This window comes from Temnothorax nylanderi, unplaced genomic scaffold, assembly GCF_030848795.1.
Source record: "Temnothorax nylanderi isolate EJ_2023f unplaced genomic scaffold, tnyl_v1.0 TNYL_tig0127_pilon, whole genome shotgun sequence".
Classification (NCBI taxonomy): domain Eukaryota; kingdom Metazoa; phylum Arthropoda; class Insecta; order Hymenoptera; family Formicidae; genus Temnothorax; species Temnothorax nylanderi.
Genome location: NW_027249189.1, coordinates 382,127 through 399,013, shown reverse-complemented (window position 1 = coordinate 399,013; position 16,887 = coordinate 382,127). Strand labels below are relative to the sequence as shown.

Sequence of the window (16,887 nt, the reverse complement as noted above, 5' to 3'; positions counted from 1 at the left end):
CAAGCTCGCGCACAAGCAAGTATTTCGGGAGGAAGATGCCATCTTCTAAGCAGGGATATGTGAATCACTTTTTATTAAGAAATAATTGGAATTATGTAAAATTTATAGAAGATATCAAACTCTCTTCGGGAGAATCCAAGGAGCAACGTGACAGTTTTTTTGCGCTTCCTGTAAAATATTCGAAGTTTATTTTTTGTAATAATTTATTATAATATAATCTCATGTATTAAAATTTTATATTTTGTTTTTGCAGGATGAAATAATACTAATGATATTAAAATACTTGGATATGAGGTCGTTTTGCCGTATGAGCAAAGTAAATAAACGCCTCAATAATTTAACACGGGATCCTTTTCTCTTCAAATGTTTGAACCTACGAAATTTAAAAAAAGAATCTAAGGATTCATCCTTCTGTTATGATAAAATTCTGTTTTATTTTGCATCCAAATGTAAATATTTACAACAGTTGGATCTTACAGAAAGCTGCATTTCTGTTCCGAATTTCGTAAACTTTCTTCAGAGTAGCGGCGATTGTTTAACGCACTTACGATTAAGTAACTGCGATTTTGTTGACAAATTATCTCTATTAAAAATTTCACAGATATGCAAAAATTTGAAAGGTACATAAATAAATATGATTGTTAAGATTACAGATAAACTGTATATGACCAATGTATACATTTTCTTTTTTTTTTAGTATTGGATCTCAGTTATTGTATTCTGGAGGGGATGGACCAAGAAGTTTCGAGTCTCGGAAATCTAGAATTTCTAGAGAAATTAGGCCTTGAAGGCTCCTGTATAAGAACTGAACCTCTTTGCAAAATACTGCAAAAAACTCGCCGGATGCGTAACTTAAATCTGAGCATGCCTGCCGATTGTTGTTATGGAGAATTACTAGATTTAGACGCAATTACAATACAGTTAAAAAATTCGTGTCCAGACTTGGAAATAATAGATTTATCAGGCAACAGTATTATTACATCGCGAGGTATTCATGCCCTCGCTGAATGCAAGAATTTACGAAAACTGACAATGATGGAGAGGTACGTGTGTGCTACATTTTTTTTTAACTTTATTCACTCCAACCATGCCCTTTCGTGTCCCACGAGTTTCTAACAGTCGTTTGTTCCGGAAAACAAATGATCGTCAGATAATCCCCCCCCCTAAAAAAAGTTGTTATAGTAGGGAATATCAGGTAGAAATTTCAAAGTCCTAGCTCATTTACTCTCGAAACGGCGAACAATCAAAATCTCGGTGGGACACGAAGTGCATGGTTGGAAGATTACGTCAGTGTTGTGTGAAAGGTAAGTGAGAATTTTTTTTCGATAAAAATGTATTTTTGTGTATAATTTAAGCGTATTTAAAATATTTTTGTCGTTAAAAAAAAATTTGACATTCCACAGAGGACTATTATGGCTCAGAGGCAGGTGGAAGAGGTGGGGAGGAGCTACGATTATAAAAAAAATTTAATTTTTTTACATAAAAAATATCTGTCACACTTCAAATTCGTCTTTTCTTATTCAGAAATTCTTTTTCTAGCATTCTTTAAGTCCTTAAAGTCCTCCTGTACTATTTAAAAATTACCAAATTTGCGGCGATGAAATTAAGTATTCCTGTTTAATTAATAATTATCTCATATTTTTTTCTCATTCGCACTACTTTTAGCTTTAATTTGCGCGTTGAACCATTAAATTTCGTCAATTTGTTCGTGAGTTATGATTTTTTAAATAAAACATGTCGTAGCGTGAGTTGTTCAACATTCAACTCTTGTAAAAAAATATTTAAATAAATGATTTCCAAATTTTATTTACATTGATTTTTAGTCGAAGGTATAAAGATATTATAATAATTTTTGGGGAATTTTTCAAAGCTATTAACATTATAAAAAACACGTGGGACTCGAAAGTGCATGGTTGGAGGATTAAAGGGGCGGAAAAAACGTTGGAGTGAATAGGGTTAAAACACATATTATTCTTTATCAAAATGTGTATTTACATTTCTTGCAAACATCATGAAACGATTATGTTGTTTTTCTTATTGCGATTGAAAAAACGCATAATAATATGACTTTTGTTACAGGAATGACAATGATCCCGAAGATCGCTGCACAATCGATAAGCATAGCTTGCATAGATTGTTTTCCTCCTGTCAATGCTTAGAAGAAGTCAATTTGATAAATTCCTATATGATGTTCAATTACGATGTCTATGAAGATCTGACACTGTGTAAAAACTTAAGCCGAATATACTCTGATTATATGTCGGATTATAGTTTCGCAATTCTCGAGCAGTGTCCTAAACTGCAAACAATTTATGTTTTGCGGAACGGGTTCGACGACACGCGTGAAAGCCAGGCATCATTTGTTGCTCAGGCGAAGGAAAAATATCCACACGTGTCCATCCTTAAATATCAAAAGGGAACTAACGATGATGAAACTAAGGAAGATCTATGGTGAATGTGAAGGAAAGTGGCTTCCTTACCGATTTGGCTGAAATTTAACAATATATTATGTATTTCGGCGTGTTAAATTCGAATGTAAAAGCTAAAATCGTCGCTCTCAAGTAGAACAAAAGTTATAAAGTACTAAAAGTGATCATTTTCGGGTTAAGAAATGCTATATCGGCAGGGTACATACAAGTATATACATGAGCATCAGAGAAAGCATACGCATTGATGTAAAAGTGCCCAAAATTTGAAATAAATAAGAGTTTTGAAATAATTCTTGTATATCTACACATAGTATAAAAGAAATTTAGAAGTAGGCGGAGAAAGGCCTCTCTTCCCTCTACCACTCCCACACCCCAAAAAAATCTATCCAAACCCAAACCTATTTATAACAAACTGAAATTTGATTTTGCACTTTTAATCCATGCAGTATTATGCAAAAATAATTTCTCGCAATCTCAGTTTGCGGACCATGAGCCATATCTGCAATAATTCTTTCGTGAAACTTATTATTTTTAAATTGAATTGGCAAGTTCTTTAAAATTTTATTTCCGCGTTTTGATTAACACCTTATTCGTTTAGACTTTTAGCTTAAATCATTGAAAACATCCCGATTGACTTTCTGACTTTATACAAATTTGAACCCATTCGTTTTTCGTCACTTGAATATTTTTATACGAGTTTTGAAACTTTTCAGGATAAGTATTATACTCAATTCTTTTTAAAATTATTTTAAATCCTTTGTCTTGTGAAAGTCAAGCCATTTGTAACTGTGATATGTATCACTAGTTTGGAATTTTTATAATTTTTTACATACAAAACGCAATTCTTCCAGATGCTTCTCTTTTTCTTGCTTGTGAAAAGCTCTTTCCGATTGAGCTAATTTTTCAGTTTGTAAATATTTCGCAAATGGATAATTTATAGCGACAGAATTTTTTTGTATAACGTGTTTAATTTCATCTACTACTGAGCAGCATTTGTGAGAATAAGCACCTATTCTTTGTGAAACTGAACTGTTTGTGGTGCACCCTTATTTTTTGTATTTTGCGGATTGGAAGTATATAATCACTATATAAGATTTATTCTATATTAGTGGCTGGTCAGTTGTGGATGTAGTACGGTACATTCTTCATTGACATAAATACACACAACTGCGACATGTTTGCACTTTTTTTTAGATGATAGATCAGCCTTATAAGCGCAATAACAGTTTGAAATGAAACAATCGTTTCAGAACTAAAAAACGTATTTATAAGAAATTCTTTTATAACTGACGAAAATATAATTAATTTTTTTACAATTTCGAGAAAATACATATATTATTTTTTATAAAACAGAAAATATGTAATTATTGCAGTAGTCCAAAATAGTTATATTTAAAAATTAGGGTGGAGTTTCGAAAACCGCCGACCTCCGATTTCGATGAAACTTTGTGAAATCACGGCAGTATACCTACGGCTTTTTTTATGATTCGAGAAAGAGAGGACGCGAGAGGGAACGAGACAACAGGGGAATAAGGAAGCGCGAGGACCACTAGGGGTCGAGCAAAGGGAAGTCGTGCCGCTTTTTTCCTCCATCGTATACTCGTCCTCTCTTTTTCACCCACGTGGGTCGCCTCTCTCACTATCCTTTTTCTCCAAGTTTTTCTCTATATATTTAACTATTTTAACTTTTTCTTTCCCTTTTTCTGGTGTTTTTTTTTTTTTTTTTAGGAACGGGACCCGCGCAGATGCTCGCGAAACGATCGCGAAACACTTGTATGGATTTGTTCAGCAACGCCAAGTTTCTTGGATAAAGTGCTCTGTTGTTGTAATAAGCATAATAGTAAAAGAATTAAATGTTATGACAAACACAATTTTGCTTGCTCAATACCAAGTTCTTTTGTGTTAAATATTTCATTATTCTATTAAGTATGACAGAAGAATTAAATTTTATGAGAGGAAGGAATTCAATTTTATAATATGTATATAAACTCTACTCTCATATGCCCAGTTGGCGCGACGTCTGATATTACTATTTTTGTAGCAAAAATAGCTTAAAACAACATTATTTCGCGCAATAGCTATTTTAACAGGCGCGAACACTTGGCGCTCTTCTTTTACCTTTTCTTAAAAAAATATTTTTATGGTATAATATTAACATAAGATGATTCATCAGTCAAAATATATGTTTTATAAAATGTTTTGCATATATTTATTGTATTATTGTATATATTATAATGTTTAAACAAATATATGTATAACATAATATTTTTACATAATATAATGTTTTATTCATATATTTATATGATATTTTTAAATAATTTTATTTAGTAGCCTCACGTGTGCACTGGTACAGAGTAACGCAAATGTTTAGGGCTCCAGCACCATTGCTCGGCAATGGTTGCTTGGAGCTTCTTCGTGGCGGTCGGCCCCGGTCGGTCGTCCCCTGGGGGATCTCTGCGGCTCGGAGTGGATTTCGTCCCCGATCTTAGTCTTTGTCGTTCCTCTTCCCCCTCTTGGGGTGGGGGGGGGGCGACACTTTCTCTCGCCGTAAGAAGTACGGCCTGGGATGCGGGACCCGGTTGGGATTCTTTGTTTTTGTGTGATGATGGGTATGTGATCCCTCTGTGCTTACGAGCTCGTGGAATGCGAGCTCGTGTTTAGTTATGTGGAACCCCTTTCCGGGTAGAGGGGTTCCTGTACGTTTGGTTCGTATACGCCCTGTGGTCGTGTACGTCTTCCCTCCCGGGCACCGGTCATTCCCTCTGGAACCTCTCGCAACCAATGAGGAGGACCCCCAATGATATGACTGCCCGCGGTCATATCATGGGGCCTCTTCGAGGTGGTCGTGTGGTGTCACTTGTGTCTTGCCACTCGACTAGGGTTCCGTTCCTCTGGGATGGCGGGTGTCCCGGGGTCCTGACCTACCGTTGGTCTTTGTCTCTTGATTACGTGTTCCTGGCGCTTGCGTGAGGATTGTTCCGTTGCATGATGTAATACCTCTGGTCTCCCGTGTAACGTGACTATAGTCCGATGTGCTGATTGTTAGGGAGAGGGGTTTTAGTGGGTGCAAGCCCCACATACCCCGGGTGGCCGGGGCCCGGGCATGCGCGAGGCATTTCCCCTCTTCCGCGTAAACAAAAAAAAAGATTAACGCAAATGATTGAATTTGCTATAATACATATGGCTTCAAAATTAATATCACATTATGTTTTAATTAATTGTAAGACATTAAAGTGAGACAAAGAGAGATATGTCGCCAAATATATTTTTCTTACTCCAACGTAAATCATAAACGTAATTTAATGGTATAAGAATAAGAAAGATTCCAAAAATGAGCAATTGATGACAATTATATTAAGTAAAGAATTAATTTCTAGAAGAAAGCCGGTATTTTTCTATAAATTCCATTGTTAAAACTTTGAACAATATCATAATTTTTTCTTAAATTTGATAGTCTAATCTATCCATGTTTTTAAACAAATGTTTCTAAACAATTTTCTAAAATTTGTTTAATATTTTAAAATTTCTTTAGTTTAGTATATGTATTATTTATATTTACTTACACACATATTATTTTCTTAAAAAGAGAGGGATACATATAAGTTGGAAAATATAACATTATAAAAGAGCGTTTTATAGATTAAACTGATTTTAATTAACTAATTTAATTCTTATTGTATATCCATCTGTCTTCGCTATTTTCAATTGTCATATGTAAGCGTTGTGTGTGTTTTAGCATAAGTTTACAATTAGTAATGGGATAAACAGAGAGGGGGGACTGTACGATCTGGTAGTTAGGCAAATTCAAATTATATTTCCCGAAAAATTAGAAAAGTTCAAAGACTTTATAGATTATATATTTACTCGATCGACATTAGTAGTGCAGAAATTCAAATCAGATATAACTTTGAATACCTATATAAGAATTATAAATCATACATTTACCGAGTAAATATCTATTTAAAATATAGCCTTATTTAATAAAATCTATATACAGCAACTCAAATCTACTATTTGCTAATTATATATAGATGATTCATAGATAATAAAAATTACTGTTAGGAAACAATCAATGGTTCTATGTAATATTTAAATATATGCCGTTAGTCCTAAAGATGTAGTATAGTGATTTTAATGCTTTATTCATTATCCTTGAAATTAATGTTATAAACATAATATTGACCTAATTTATTCTAACTTATTCTATAATCTTTCGTAAAGGTATTCTATCGCTTTAGACCGTCCCCTGATTTTGTGACCTTATCCAACTTATGTCTATAGAAACGTATTCACATCAAAGTATCTTTTATTCTATATATATATATGTAGGGTAACTCCGGTATTTACGCCGCGCGAGGATTTACGCCGCAGAAGTCAGAAAAAATAGAAGGAATAAAGATACTTGCTCGCAATCACACTGTTATGTGCCTTTATGCCATATTAGTACTGTATTGTAATTTCAGTTCTTTACTGTTAGTATTAACGAAACCGTCGTGAGTTGAATCGATTTCTCATCGTAGTAATAAGTAGCGAGATACGTAAAATGATTGAAAGACGACTACGTAAAATGATTACTGTAGGGAATGTAAAAGGTTTAATGATTATTTCACGATACATGAGTAGAGGAATAGTAAATGATGGAATACAGCAAAATACAAGTGCATAGTTCTTGTATTTTTTGTTTAGCTTGATATCTTGTATATCCCTCCTGTTTAGGATATACGACATTTTTAGCATGCGGGATTTATGCCATAGTACAGACACTTTGTAAAACTCGAAATCTCCTATGTGTTCTTTTTCCTTCTTTTTTTCGATCGTATAACAATTAATGATCTTTAATGCATCCATCGCTCTTCTATTTTCTTTTTAAAATTTTCAGTTTTATAATTTGTTTATCATTCTTACATCTTAATAAACTTTTTACGCACATTTTATAGCTTATTATGACATTTTATTGCCTTATTTATAAATATTATTTGTAATTTTTTATAAGACGTATATTTTACCCATGAATGTCATATATCCCACCCCTATGGGATATGTGGCAAAAAAGGCAAGGGTTTCTAAAAGTTCTTTTTTGTTAAATACAAGGAATAAATATTTCATATTTCTAATTGTTTTTATAGTAGTAGACAATATAAAGTTTTTAATGGTATAATTCATTTGCCTTAAACATAGTAAATAGTACTCGATAAATAAAGTTGTCCTTAGGTGCGGCGTATATACCGGAGTTACCCTATAAGAAATCACCACTGCAGTTTTGATATTTATTTGTTTGATATTAGTAGTACTACAAAAAATTCGAGATATAAGAAATTATCTTCTTATCGCTTTTTCTCTTTTTCCTTTCTCCCACTCACACAAATCTTCACATTATTACGGATCACCGTCTATAGGTGCATAATAGCATAAAGTAATGCGTAAAATTGTTATATTTTAAATTATTAATCCTTCTTCCTGTCTTAATCACACATTTCATTGCAGACCTAGCACTTCAGCTTCAACGGTTTGTGATATGGGTTTCTCTGCAGAAAGTCAGAAACTTCTTCTTAATTCTTCGTCTCTTCAATCATTTAAACAAACGGAAAATGAAACAAGGCCACTTGATAAGTAATTATTTGTTTTGCGTATATCACACAATGTAATAATATGTTACTTGTTAAATATTGACTTATCTGCACAAGAATAATTTCCAACGTTAATATCTTAAAAAATATCTTAAAAATTTATTGTTGTAAATTATCACTGAACAGAAAAGTCAAAATTTTACTAGTAAAATGCTATTATCTTATTTTATATGATATAAGAAAAACAAATAATTACTTTTTTATACAGTGTTACGTTTTTCTTTCCAATAACAATAAATTTGAGAAATTACCTTAATGTATAAGAACATTAATCTACTATAGTATGAATATAGAGTTACGCATTGATAAAATTTAATGACTATTTTAATCTGTTGTGAGAATAATAATTTGTCTTCATATTCTTATAGTTTGCACAACAGTAATCTTTCAAACACCAACTATTTTTTTTTATTAATCATTCTATATACATATAAATGCAGAATAATGACTATTTTGTATGTTCTATTTCAATTGACAGCAATGTTACGGATTCCGATAGAATTTATGTTAACGAGTACGCCTCCCGATACACGTAAACGAAAGAGAGACGAAGCAGACACTGGCGACGAGTAATTCTTTACCTTGCATATATGACGCAACACAAGAGAAAGATTATAGATATTACGAATTCAATATATATTGACTTTTTACACAAAATTTCCCGTTTATTTTGTGTAAAATTCATATAACGTTAGTTCATATTATAAGTTTTTTTAGTAAGAAGTATAATACTTGCCCTTTTTCCTTTTCATTTTTCAAATTTTTATTAAGCAAATTTTTAAAATTCTGTGTGTCTGTATAACAAAGAAATATTAATGATTACCATGTCCATTTATTTTGTAATATTATTATATCTTACACATTAGAACAATTAATTTTTTGAAGTTATTAATTTTACAGATTATTGTCATATTTATACATACTAAACATAACTAAACTAAAAGGGCGGCAGTGTGGTCTAGTGGTAGAGCGCCAGACTCGTAATCTGAGGAACCAGGTTCGAGTCCACTAGAGCCATGGAATGTTTTTCCGAAAGCTGCGCCCCTCCGTGCAAGATTGAGGCTCTTGTGCGGAGCAAACTGGGCTCCGTCTTTCGGAAAGAGACGTTAAGCAGTTGGTCCAAAGGGTTAAGTGAGAGGAGAAAGAAAGAGGTACTAGATTGTGAACCCTACGGGGATATGCAATAAATTATTACTTTCAATATTTAAAGTATTATTATGTTCTGTGTGTCGTGTCTCTCTCTGTAACATCGACAGCAGCTCTCCGTTAGTGCCGTCACGCCAAAACAATAATATAGAAAACAACCGTTGGAATCTGTAATGTATATGTTAAGGTGTCAAATGTCCGTGTATATGTCTGTTATACGTATGTTATACGTATGTTATATGTACGTACATACGTACATTACGTTCACGTAATCGTACTTTTCGTTTAACTTTTAAACTGGGCTCCGTCTTTCGGAAGAGACGTTAAACCGTTGGTCCAAAGGAAATGATAATAGTAGGGAAAATGATAATAGTAGGGAAAAGAATTGGATAGGGTTGGGTACGTCCCTTGAAAAACGCCCTTTAAAACCTCTTGGGGTATATAAAGTATATATCTTTATCCTTTTTAACTAAACTAAAGATATTAAATGTTGATGAAATTATTGCATTATTTAAATTTGTGTAGTGTTTATTTATACTGTGTATCTAAAAAAATATCAAATGTATATATAAATAATGAAATGTATATATGTACAATATATCAAATAATAATTTTATAAAATTAATTTATCAATAATTTATAAAATATCTTTTTATAATAATGTATAATAATGTAGCATACATTAAAATTTATGTTAATGTCAATTAACATTAATTTTTAAAAATTTGCTTTTTAATTAAGGAAACAAAATTATACTATGTATAAAATAGTATAGTTAAATACTACAGTTAAATAGTATAGTAAATACTATAGTTAAATAGCTAAGTAGCTAAAACTTTATTCAACTCAACTGTATTTTGTATCTTCACTGTCTCTGGCCTGACTAGTGCCAGCATACGTGACGTCACATCACATTAATATAAACTAAGCTCAACCGTTGCATATGTTAATATTTTTTAAGCGGGGAGCACAGACTTTTGGATAACGCATAATGCATAAGCATAAGAAAATCGATTGGTCCATAGACATGTGCATAAGGAAATAGACCAATCCATTTTCTTATGCTTGTGCATTACGCATTATGCAAAAGTCTGTGTTCCCCGCTTTATACAAGAGAAAGAAATCTTTTTAGCACATTAATTGATGAGACATATGTTGACAGTAATGTTTTATCGATCAAAATGTATATTTATATGACGTCTTTGTATAATTTCACATAAAGTATCTTTACGTGTACGTCGATGCAGAGTAGGACGAATGACTGAATTTGCTATAATATAACATAGAAATTCGCCAAATACATTTTTTTTACTTTGATAAAGAGTATAGTTAAAACATAAATATAATGTAATGATATAAATATAAGAGAGAACATAATAAAGAGCAATTATATTAAGTAAGAAAAACTGTATCTTTATTTCTTTTAATATTACATATCTTTATTGTTCTCAAAAAGCAACTTACAACCGACATCAGATTCTACATTGGTATATTGGACGCACTATTTGTCGAAGATAATGCTATATGTACAAACAATATACTGACATAAATAAAAAATTAATAACAATTTTTATAACGAATAAATAATAAACCTATTTTTTGAAATATAAAGCTAATTAATATAATATAATATACTAAATAAAATAAGTAAACTTCTTAAATAATTGCAACATGTTAAATGCACAAGATGTGTAATATTCAACGTTTGCAACCCATACAATATTCCACTTCTTAATGGCGTAAAAATTCACATGTTTCAGCTAAGCGTCTCCAGAAGTGTGAATTCAAGCAACCGTGTATTTTTTAGCAATTTGCAGCTGTCAGGGAGGAAACAAGAATACGTCGACATTCTCGCGTCGATCCATAAATCGATAACTCACCGCGCTCGGTATTTTTACACTTTAACGTAATTATCGGGAATGATTGCAGCTGACAAGTTCGAGCGGCCTGCCTATCCGGCTGACCATTCGTCGCCGGAATACCATAGCCGTACCATACATATATAAGTACACCGGACACGGATACGAAGGATACGAGCGTTCGTTCCCTCGGTACGTTCCTCCTCCTCCTCCTCCTCGTACAGCCGATCCTGCATGTAGCCGCGCTTTGACACGGCGGGATCGCGATGACCCTCGATTTATACTATTGCGCAGGACTATGTAAGCTGAAAGGATACCGTACACGCGTGCGTGTGTGCGCGCGCGTGTGCTGTTGCAGGTACGCATGCAAATGCAGGCGCGCGTCACTGATGCGACCACGTCCATTAGGATTGATCGGACACATTAATACAAGTTAGTGCCGACATGCTCGCTGCCCGTTGGATTCTACGGCCCGTCTCTCTCGGCGTCTCTCTCTCTTCCTCTTTCTCCACTCTTTTCTTTCGGGATACTCTTCTACACGCGCTCTAAGCGCGAAGAGGTTTCCCCGTATCTCTCCCTCTTCTTCACCTCCCGTGTCCCGTATACCTCCGCGTCTCGTGATCTGCGATTTTGCGATTCCGCGACGTGCCACGCCGTTCTGAAGTCATCGTCCCGTTGTCCAAAGAGAGGGAAGAAGGAGAGCTATCGGCCATCAATGTCTACTTCCGACAAGGTACCTCGTCCGTCGTACACGGGGTACTACCCGACGGCGAATCGTGAATTCAACGGTCCGTCCGGATGGAGAGGAATGCCGGACGCGGTTAAAAGCGAAACGGATCACGCCGATAGCGGGATAAGCGTCATCAAGCATGGATATCAGGATATCGTAGAAAAACGCGTGTCGTGTGTAATCGAGATGGAATGTTCAGCAGTAACGGGGACGTGTTTGCTTGAAAAATGCACCAAAGTGGTTTTTCCGCTTAGTTTAGTAACAGAACGATCTAACGATCAATGCCTATATGCATTTGTAGAATTATTGGCAGCGTATTAAAAGACTAAATTGAAAGAATTGCAACAATTCTACCGCGTTTATTTTTAGTAAATTAATTTTTATCACCACAGTTATATTTATTGTACATCCGCGATAAAGTGCGGGGATCAGTTGGCGTGATAATGGGCAGGCGGTTAATTGGATAATTGCTCAACGGTGATACTTCCCTGGAAACCTTATACATCCAGGAGTGTTCGTTTCTCAGCCGATCGCGGCGCGTCGGGGTCGGGGAGTGAGCCGAGTGCTTAATCCTCACGCTTATAACCCCGCCGATTTTATTATATTGCGTATAATTTATGTGCACGCGGGCGCGAGACCCGTAACGTCCACTTATCTCCGGCCGGGCGGCGTGGCGTTATCTTCTTGTTTACTATTAGCGAAGTGCGCACGATAATGATACACGGGCAATTTAATCGTGCCATCTTATCGCGCGATCTTCGGCGATTCACCCCGCGCTCGCGCTGGCGCACTTCGAGGTCACAACCCCTCCCCGGATGAGTCGGTCGTTATTTTACAAGCACTGTCTCTCAGCCGTCTCCGAAGGCTTGGCGTTTCCGCCGTGGTTATTCCGCGGCGCGGCGCGATTTAAGGGGTAACTGGAGGAAGGCGGTACCCGCCATATTAATGTCTCAAGACATTTACATTTTAGCGAGCAAGAGTCCGGCGAATCGGCTTTACGTACAAATCATTCGCTGCTGTTCGAACTATGTAACAATTATTGCAAACTTCTTCTTCGAAACGCATCGCGCGATGATTTATAAATTCTCGAAACACTTTGCAATCTCCTCGACGATCAGGGCGCTCTTCGGCCGACTCGCTGCGCGTAGCCCACTTGGACGTGTCTGAATGCCTCACGCACAGCATTACTCTTTCGCCGACTTAACGCGCGCACTAAAACGCAAAGTCGTACAAACCTCACTCGCGAACGTAAATTTTCCCCGCGGGTTGCAGGTACGCGACCATGGGTCGCAAGGGGATTTGCGATTTGCGCGGCGCCGTCGGTCGGACGTCGGCCGACCGGCCCCGACCGTGCGAGGGCCGCAACTCTCGCATAAGTACGCGGCACTTATTACATGCGCATTCTTTTTAAGGGGTCCCCCTTCATGCGTACGCGTGCATCCGCGAAAATTACGACTCGCCGAAACGATAAAAGCGATCCTCTCTTTTTCCCTCTCTCCCTTCCTCCTTCTCCCTTCTCCCCTCTATCTCTCTTTTTCTCTTTATTGACGACTCTGGTTAACAAAACACGGATGTGAAGATACGCGCTTGCACCCGTAGGTACCGTACCCGAGGCGAGGTACAGGGCTTTTGGGCAACCTGGGCTAATTAAACTCGAGGATTTGGCCACGCCTATCGCAATCATAGTGATTACTCGACATGTACCTATTACAATGCAAATGCTAGTTAATTCTCACTGTGCTCGTGCGCTTGGTTCCCTCAGTCCCGTCGCCCTGGAGATCGTTTCGCGTTAAAACGACGTATCCACCCTCATCTCCCTCTCAGTCTCTCATCGTCCTTCGTTTTGGCCTTTTGGATTCTTGCCTTTCGTCGAGGAAAAAAAAGATGCCGCGAGAAGGATGAGGGATTAGAATCTGCCGAGAAAGCTCGATATCTCGTCGACACATCTAGCTACATTGTGCGAAATAAAAGAGGACAAAGATAGATTGATCGGGGGTCGACGTGCTTTAAATTCCTTGGAGTTTTAAGGGCGTCATGAATGTTTTAGAGAGGACTCTTGACTTGTCCGGTTTGTCTGTCCTTTAATCTTATAAGGGTTTCGTGTTCTTCCCGTTCTTTTTGGGTTCAAATACTTTGGAGTCTAAGCAAACAAACAAGCTGCTAATTAGATGTCAATAACAAGTCATCGGTAATGAAAGAAAATATATATCATTAATAATATCATATAAACTCTAATATCTAATAAACTCTCTTTCTCTGCATTTTATTCATTTGATTAAAAAATTTCTCAGATATGTATATGCACATAAATTTATGAGTTGCTTCGACGTATCAAAAATATAAAAATATTTTTAAAAAAAGTAAAAAAGAGCATCAAGTGTTCACGTTCGTCAAAATAAGTATTGCACGAAATAATATTGTTTTAATCTAGTTTTGTTATAAAAATAGTGATATCAGATGTCGCGCCAACTAAGCGCGCGCATGAGTTCATACTCATTATAAAATTTAATTCTGTTACTATACTAAATAGAATAATAAAATATTTAATGCAAAAGAATTTAGTATTACACATAGTATAATTCCGCTTCCTTAATTAAAAAGCAAATTTTTATAAATTAATGTTAATTGAAAATCATATAAATTTTAATGTATATTATTAATTAAATTGTAAGATATATTATTATAAAAATATAATATATGAACTAATTATAATTATAAATTAATTTTATAGAATTTATTATTTGATTCTTTTTATATGAAAAGTAAATAAACACTGAATAAATTTAAATAATAAAATAGTTTCATTAACATTTAAATTTTATATCTTTAGTTCGGTTACACTTGGTATATATAAATAAAATAATAAATAATCTATTAAATTACTTAAAAAATCATTGTCTTAAAATGTACGAAATAATTTTTTCAAAAGATAAATAAAAATAATATAAATATACATTGTCCTAAGATGTAAGAAATAATAATGTTACAAGAAAAATGGATATAGTAATTCTTTTTATTTCCTTGCTATGCAGATACGCAGAATTATAAAAATTTACTTTAAAAAATTTAAAATATGAAAAGGAAAAACGGCAAGTGTGTATACTTCTTACCGAAAAAACTTATAATATGAACTAACGTTACATGAATTTTACACAAATTAAACGGCAAATTTTGAGTAAAAAATCAACACATATTGAATTCGTAACATATTTTTCCTCTTATGTTGTGTCACATATGCCAGGTGAATAATTACTCGTCATCAGTGTCTGCTTCGTCTCTCTTTCGTTCACGTGTGTCGAGATGCGTGCTCGTTGACAAAATTCAATCGGAATCCGCAACGTTGCTGTTCATTGAAACAAAATATATAAAATACTCGTTATTCTGCACTTATATTGTATATAGAATAATTAAGAAATAAGTAGTCGATGTTTGAATGTTTAGTTATGCATACTACAAGACTAAAAAGACAAATTACCATTCTCAAATTTAAAAATCGACCATCAAAGTTCATGAATAGCATAATCCTATATTCGCATTATATGTGTAGCAATTTGTTTAACATTATTTTATACAAAAATAATTTTTCAAATTTTTTGTTATTGTTAAAAAAAGAAACATAATGCTGTGTAGAATGAATCGCATAATGCAAAAATCAAATCAAATAATTACTTATCAACGGTGTCTTCTTGTATATTTGCTTGTTTAGGCGATCTTTGCAGTTCCTCGTATGGAGATAATGTCCCCACACTGTGGTTGTGATGCTGTGGGATCGAAATTAGCAAGAGCAACCGATGATGTTGAAGTACTCGGGACACTTCTGTAAATTCACGTTGGTCATGTATAAAAGTAAAACAAGCGATAGACGTTTCAATTGTGATAGCATTAAAAATATAATACTCGTGTACATTACTAAATTATTATTTTTGTGGTGTAATTATAAAGTTAAAGTTAAAGTAATTATTAAAAATGTCGCAGTTATAAAATATTCTTGAGCAAAAAAGTCAATAGATATTTAATTACTAGAGGATATCTTTACATTGTGTGAAATAAACGAAACGAATAATTACTTATCAAGTGGAGCTGTTTCTTTTCTCGTCTTTTTACATGATCGAAAGGACAAATCAAGCGGTTCCTGATAATCTGCATAGGGATCCATAAAGTCATTCGTTGAGCTCGGAGTACTAGGTCTGCATTGAAATGTGATACGATTAAAAATAAAAAAGAAGAGGAATTTTTTAAAATATCACAGTCATTAAATATTTTCGTGCAGAAAAATCAATATTTAACTACTAGAACGTCATTATATTGTGTGATATAAACAAATCGAATAATTACTGATCAAGTGCTCTTGTTTCTTTTCTCCTTTGTCCACATGATCGAAAGGACAAATCAAGCGGTTCTTCACTTTCTGCAGAGAGATCCATAAAGTTTTTTAATTGTTGTTTAGATGATGAAACGGATGAGTCAGGCCGTTCTTGAATTTGACGTTCTGCAGAGGTATCCACATCATAATCTATTGAACTTGAAGTGCTTGGCCTGCATTGAAATGTGATATCATCAAAATTGTTTAAGATATTAACGTTGTAAGTTATTCTTGTGTAGATAAGTCAATATTTAACATGTAACATATTATTACATAGTGTGATATACGCAAAATAAATAATTACTTATCAAGTAGCCTTGTTTCATTTCCCGTTTGTGATTGAAGAGACGAAGAATCAGGAGGAAGTTGCTGACTTTCTGCAGAGGGACCCATAGCCGTTGCCGTTGAAGTTGAAGTGCTAGGTCTGCAATGAAATGTGTGATTAAGAAAGGAAGAACGAATAATAATTTAAAATATTACAATTTTACGCATTACTTTATGTCATTATGTACCTATAGATGGTGATCCGTAATGGTGTGATGATTTGTGTGAGTGGGAGGAAGGAAAAAGAGAGAAAAAAGAGATAGGAAGATAATTTCTTATATCTCGAATTTTTCTGTAATACTAATATCAAACATATATAAATATCAAAACTACAGTGGTGATTTCTTATACATATTTATGTGGAGAATAAAAAAGACTGCCTTGATGTGAATACGTTTCTATATAGACA

The 16,887-nt window shown here is 34.5% G+C and overlaps 1 long non-coding RNA gene across 1 annotated transcript; it reads right to left on the bottom strand.

The window, feature by feature from the left end:
• Nucleotides 1-14,786: 14,786 nt before the first annotated feature.
• Nucleotides 14,787-16,265, bottom strand: LOC139776744 (uncharacterized). The gene is made up of 4 exons (XR_011719164.1): nt 16,127-16,265; nt 15,859-15,978; nt 15,461-15,608; nt 14,787-15,134 (listed from the first exon to the last, which is right to left on the bottom strand). It is a non-coding gene; the product is annotated as an uncharacterized lncRNA (long non-coding RNA).
• Between the last annotated feature and the right edge of the window lie 622 nt (nt 16,266-16,887).